Genomic DNA, 7221 nt, shown 5'->3' on the forward strand with positions numbered 1-7221 from the left:
GCAAGCCTGTTTGTCAGGTTAGTGTCATCAATTAATATGATTATGAAACAAGTTGTCAGTTAAGCAAGTTTATATGTAATTTTCCTTAAAATTTTTTATCTTCTCAAATAATTCTTTTTTTACTGGAATTTTCCTAAATTATTGAGTTAAAAAACTTCTTGAAATATTCTAAGCTAAAATTCCCTAAAATTTCTCAGATCCAAATAACTGAAGTTTACAAAATAAGTAATTGCCTCAGGACTGTTATACACCTGGATATCTTTCATAATTATTTGGATAAATAAACATTTTTATATCCCAGGATTACTGTTTATGGTTTGAGTATTACAAGCACAAATTCTATAAACACAGGGACTTACATATAACAGCTACTCTGTAAATATCATGGTAAAGACAGAACAGTACTAGCACAGAATCTCAGATCTTGAGATGCTGAGTTATAATGAGTCAAAACAAGAGTTCTGACATTAATTATAAACAGAACTGTAAGATCAGACGATTTAAACAAGCATTTTGAACCCCTCCCCCTCCAATACACATGTACACTGGCCTTTAAAGAAAGGTGACTCTTAATGGGTATATCTGCATAATGGCTTTTCTATGTTACTTTCACTTAGAGCTACTTGAATATGGATTGAGAAAGATTAAAAACAGATTATTATGACCTGGGTGCCAAGGAATCTGACCATCATTTTATGGAATATCAAATTTCCCAGGTAATGTTTCCAAAAGCAAGTTACCTACTAAAATATTTTACCACCCACCCACCTTTATGTTGTTCTAATTATTGTGGTGAGATGGAAAAAGCAATGGGACTTTACTATAAACTGGAAATTTATAAAAAAATTTGTAAAGTCAGGAATGGATAAGAATATTACCTATTTCCCAAGACCTAAGGTCTTCGATATCACAGACAAATTTCCCCAGTGTTTGGCTAGCCTTAGAACCTGAAAATCTTTTAAATTATAGCAGGCTCCTGGGGTAATGAGTTCTGGTAGTTTTAATAAGTAATGTAGAAAATAAATGGGAAATATCAAATAATGTAACTAGAGACACTTAATTCATTGGGAATACATGTGGGACTAGAATTTAAAACTCCAACCTCCACAAATGATGTGTGTCTATTTGTATGTTATTTATTTGAACTAATCTTTACTGTTCTTGATAGCCAACCCAGGTAATCGAAGGTGCCAGAGGACACTGATCCCATGAAATAGTTCTGTTGTACTATGAGCAATGTGGTTGAAAATTGACCTTCCTAAGCCAAATCAAAAAGTTTTTTTTATACGAACTCAGATTGTGATAAAATGAAGTTAAAAAGAGACATAATTGGTTGCACACATACTAATACATCACTGAGCTCCCACTAATCTTTTAATCTATTTAATTCAGAAACCTTAAATTAGATGTAGAAGAAACTCATGCTATTAACCACCGCAGTGGAACAACCCATTAGCAATGGACCATGAAGTAACATCTCTTTCCCCTCTTGTAATAAAGAGCAATCAAGTGCTTTGATTGATTGGAACATCTTCTGTGTTTTCTAATTGCACAAAGAAGTTGAATCCCATTTACCTTACTTTATGGAAATCATATTAAAATTATGTGAAGATAAAAGCAAATCATATAGATCACACCAGCTTATGGTATGTTCCATGATTAACATGAATGATTATCTTGAATAGTTTTAAATGACTTAGAGTGGAAATAGAAAAAATATCCCCTTATTTCAAGCCCTTTACTGATCATGGTCTATAACACACACACACACACACACACACACACACACACACATATATATGTATATATATATATATATATATACACATATACACACACACACACAAATATTATCCTATCCAAGAGTCCTTCTGTGGCTAACTGAAAAAGTAATCCCAAAGGTTATTACACAAATTTATTTTATTAATTGCACTAAGCCTTTATAAGAAAACTTTATGTATCCATTTGTTTTTTTTCTTTAATCATTCTGCATAATTAAAATGGAAGCTCTATCAGTCCTACAGCCTTGACTCTTTGTCACTTCCAAATTCTCTTTGCCAAGAATGTTACCTGCTAAAAGGGAGGACTTTAATAAATATTCACTATACATTCATTACCTAGTTGAATAAATGAACAAACTTTTTATTATGATGATATTGCCAAAATGTTCTAAAATTCATGGCTTATAGCCATATCATTACTAAAGTCAGATTTCCAAACACAAAACATTATTTCTAAAATCAATCAAAAGTCTTTTGACAGATGAATAAGCAGAAACTCAAAAACTAAAACTAAATAAACATGAATACATTAACAAGTATGAACATCAACAAAATCAGGAAAATATGGCAAGTAGTTTACCTTTCACTGAAATGTCCATTCATTGCATCACTGGGCACAAAGACTAAATTGATAGTTAATTGATAAAGGTAAGTACTATCCCTGTCCTCCTTTCCAAGTCTATGCATAGTTTCAACTAAACATACAGTCTTTAAATGCCTATCACCTATCATCTAGTTATCTGTCCCTAATTCTTACCTATATCTAACTAAGCAACCTAGGAAAAAAAATGTTCTTAGATGGACAAATACTAATAATAATTCCCAAACACATTTCTATTTTTTCAGTTTATTTATTTTGAGAGAGAGAGAGAGGAACAGGGGAAGGGCAGAGAGAGAGGGAGAGAGAGAATCCCAAGCAGGCTCTGTGGTCTCGAATTCATGAACCATGAGATCATGACTTGAGTAAAAACTAAGAGTTGGACAATTGACCAGCTGAGCCATCCAGGCGCCCCCCCAATCACATTTCTTAAGTTAAGAGCACAAGTAACAAAAACAACACATAAGTCCTTCAGAGAAAGTAACTTAAAGACACTTGAAAGCCATTTGTGGGAATGAAAAAAATCAAGGATTTTGGGAGGATTTCTGGTTTCCTTTCAGGGATCTAGAAAGTAAGAAAGAATATCACTTCCACCTATACAAAGAAACAAAAAAAGCTGGACATATGCAAGCCATGAATTTTCTTGAACCTGAGTCTAGGTTATTGGCAGCTAGCTCGTCCAAAATCTAGAGGCAGGAACCCAATGTAGGGGCATATGAGACACACATTGACTTATTTGGGGTACACACAACAAGATGCAGATAACAAGAGTTAAGCTAGAGAGGTTGGAAAATTTGGTAGAGGCCCTCCATGTACTGGCAAGAGGGTGGGAACCCTGGGGGCCACATAACTTGGGGAATCTGAGCCTTTTTCAGGGTTTTTCTTCACAAACCCCATTGAGTACTCAGAGAAAGGATTGGAGAAAGTTGTAAGAAAATGTGCTGTTGTGGTACTGTCCTGGGAGAGGGAAATGGCAGCCATGCAGCAGTGAAGGAGGGACACAGGAAGTGCCAAGACCCTTTTCTTTTCTTTATTTAAAAAAAAAGTTTATTTATTTATTTATAGAGAGAGAAAAAGAGAGAGAGAGAGCATGAGCTGGGAGGGGTAGAGAGAGAGGGAGAGAGAGAATCCCAAGCAGGCTCTGCAGTGTCAGCGCAGAGCCCCACACAGGGCTTGATCTCAGGAGCTATGAGATCATGACCTGAGCCGAAATCAAGAGTCTGATGCTTAACCAACTAAGCCACCCAGGTGTCCCAAGACCCTTCTCCTCTGTCTCTTTTATGGGGCAAATTTTACATCTCTGTGGGTGGGGGGAAGAGGACAGGTAACAAACATTCATCCTAAAAACCCACTGCAGCTGGGAAGAGGGAAAAACAGGAGGAGGGAGGAGGAGTTTACCCACTCTGAGTGGGAAAGAAATAGGTGTGGGCCCAGAGAAATCACATGCAGAGAGGCAGGAGAAGTGACCAGGCCACACCCATGACCTATGGAGGTGGTGCCTACCTACTCAACCACACACACACCACTTCAGGTTAATAAGCATGAAAGTAACAAATGACTATGGGATAGTGCTGGGAAAGGGCAAGGAGGACAGGAGCATGGGAAGGGACCCACTCTGAATTATAGTCCCTAAAGCTGAAGGTGAAGCCGATGTTAAGAAAGAACTCTAACAAACTAGCCATCAGTCTAAATACTAGGTAACGTCAGAAAAACTTGAAGTTTCTGGTGAATTGAGGATAAACAAGCAACAATAAATCTCAAACAGAGCACAACTCCTAACTAATTCCACAGGCTATACTTAAGGCTTAGAAGAAAGAAGATCACGCCCATGTTCAGGAATAAAAATTGTTTACCTCAGTCTCTTCTGTTCTGCACAAGAAGTTTGGCTTTTAGAAATTATATGTACATTATATAAGTGTATACACAGACTTATGTAAGTATACACACACACACACACACACACACACACACACACACAAACCAAACCCAAAAACTACTCCCTAGTGACAAAGTAATCATTAGAACAAGATTTAACAAGATTTAGATATGACATATATATTGGACATTTCTAACATGGAACTTAAAGTAACTATAAATAATGTATTAAAAGCTCTAGTGGAAAATCTATAAGATCTAACAGGTAATTTCAACAGAGAGATGGAAACTATAAGAAAGAATCAGATGAAAATGCTAGAAATTAAGAACAGTGTTATAGGGGCACCTGAGTGGCTCAGTTGGTTATGCATCTGACTTGGTTTTGGCTCAGGTCATGATCTCATGGTTTGTGCTTTTGAGCCTTTGTGAGACTCCACACTCACAGTGCGGAGCTTGCCTGGGATTCCCTGTTTCTGCTCTTTCCTGGCTACTGCTCCCTCTTTCAAAATAAATAAATAAGCTTTAAAAATTAAAAAAAAAAACAGTGTTTGAAGTGAAGAAAGCTTTTGATGCATTCATCAGTAAACTCAATACAACTGAGAATAGAAACAGTATACTTGAATATAGGTCACTAGACATTACCCAAGCTAAATACCAAGAAAAAAGATAAGGCAGGGGGGTGGAGAACAAAGTAAGACCTGTTAAACAATATTCAGAGTTTAATATATGCATATTTAGAATCTGAGAAGAAGAGTAAAAGAAAAGAAAAACTATTTGAAGACACAATGGCCAAGAATTTTCCAAAATTGTATAATTATTTTTATGCAACATTCTGGAAAAGGTATAACCAGAGGGAAAGAAAAATCATCTGTGATTGTGAGGAATTTGAGTAGAGGTGGGAGTAGGCTTTGACTAGAAAAGGGAAGCATGCAGGAATGTTAGTGGCAATGGAACGATAACATGAATAAAGTCGCAGTGCAGAAAACAGGCAGATACTACTCTATGTGATCAGGTGAATGTCATCAGTAATAAGACATAATGCAATCATGTACCTCCAGGTACGACACTAAGAAAGCATGGTATTCACCTTGGTGGTATGCATCCCAGAAACACAAAATTTGAATTTCATCATGAGAAGGCATCAGACAAACCCATATTGAGGTACATTCTACAAAATGGTTGACCAGTACTCTTCAAAAGTATGAAATAGGAAACACAAGGGGAGATTGAGAAGTTGTCAGATTTAATTATTTCATTATTTTAATGTTAATTTCACAGTTTTGGTAATTATGCTATCCTTATATAAGATTTCAGTTAGGGGATTCTTGATGAAAGTCATATAGGACATCTCTAGAATATTTTGCAAGCCTTTTGTAAGTCTAAAATTACCTTAAAATGTTTTAATGTCTGATATCAATATAGCAAAGATATACAGTATACAGGATGATTTTGCAAAATTGTGGTGAACTGAGAGTAAATTTTGGAAAATTGTGGTGAACTGAAGGTAAACTTTGAAAAATTCTCCTGTATACTGTGTTTAAGAAGCATAATATATGTATTATTATATGTAAATATAAAATAAAACATAAATAGGAAAATATGTACCAAAATAAAGTTAATTTAGCTATATTACTATCAGACAAAAGAGACATTAAAACAGAAGCAGTACTAGAGATAATGTGGTCACTACATAGTAATATAAATGTAACTGGCCAAGATGATTTAAAAATTTAATAAGATGTCATCCATGTATGGCTATCTGAAAGAAGATATGGGAAAAGTATGAGAACATTTTTTTTTAATTTTCAAAAGTCATAGTTAAATACATTTTCTTCTGCTACATTAAGCACCATAAAACTCAATGGGCTACAAATCAGATAGGAGAGATCTAGAACAAAGTTTGGAAAACATAAGACAACTTATATCAGACAATTAGAACCAAAGTGATACATGGATGGAAATCTAATGTACTTTATTTGTGTATGTTAAAATTTAGAAAATAGTGTTACACACACTAACACATACACACACACACACACACACACACAGAGTAATGTGGGAAAATAATATGGGCAAAATTTTCCAACCTTACAAACTGGAGAGGAGAAAAAAAGTTATATGAGAGTTTCAAATATCTATAATCTTATTCTATTAAAAATTAGAGGTCTAAAAAAGTGATCAACTCTTTAATAGAGACATAAGCCTGTGGACTCTGAAGTCAAGCTAAGTCACCTTGGTCTTAGCAGCACCATTTATTTGATTATGACTTTAGGTATATAATTTAAACTTGCTAAGTCTCAGACTGAAAGATAACTAACTGAGGTACACTTCAGAGCAGTAGGGTTTTTTGGGGGGAAAATGTGCAGAAATATATGTTAAATGCTTAAAATATCTATGGCACAAAGGAAACATTCCTATAACTATTATTCCTATAACTATTATTATTATTAATTATTACCCTTGTCTTACAGTATGTTAATGAAGGAATACATTTATATATGGATACTTGACTATTTTTCTTGTTGAAGTATAATTAACATACAGTGTTATATTAGTTTCAAGTATAAAATGTATACATGGATACTTTAAACAAATGAACTCATTGATACAGTTAAAGTCAAGGGAATGTTGGTTTATTTTAAACAATGCCATTTGAGAATTCTTAATATCCAAGGAAGGGAATACTACTCCTATTCAGGGGCAGTATCTGTGAGTTTAGAAAAACAAATGTCGTTTCTTGGAGAAAAAAAAAGGTGTAATCCCTTAGGTAGAGACTTTATAAGGGACTAAGACTCAGGGGAAATGTATTGCATTCTAAAAAAAAAAAAAGCAGGTGATGTAATCACTAGTGATCAGAGTATGAAAAGTTAGAGCTACAGGCATCATTTTACCCATTAAAAAAAGAAGAAGAAGAAGAAAGCTTTCCAGTGAGCTTTGAGTTCAAAAAGAAGGGATATCAAGCAGGTA

The sequence above is a fragment of the Lynx canadensis genome, chromosome C1, assembly GCF_007474595.2.
Source record: "Lynx canadensis isolate LIC74 chromosome C1, mLynCan4.pri.v2, whole genome shotgun sequence".
Lineage (NCBI taxonomy): Eukaryota > Metazoa > Chordata > Mammalia > Carnivora > Felidae > Lynx > Lynx canadensis.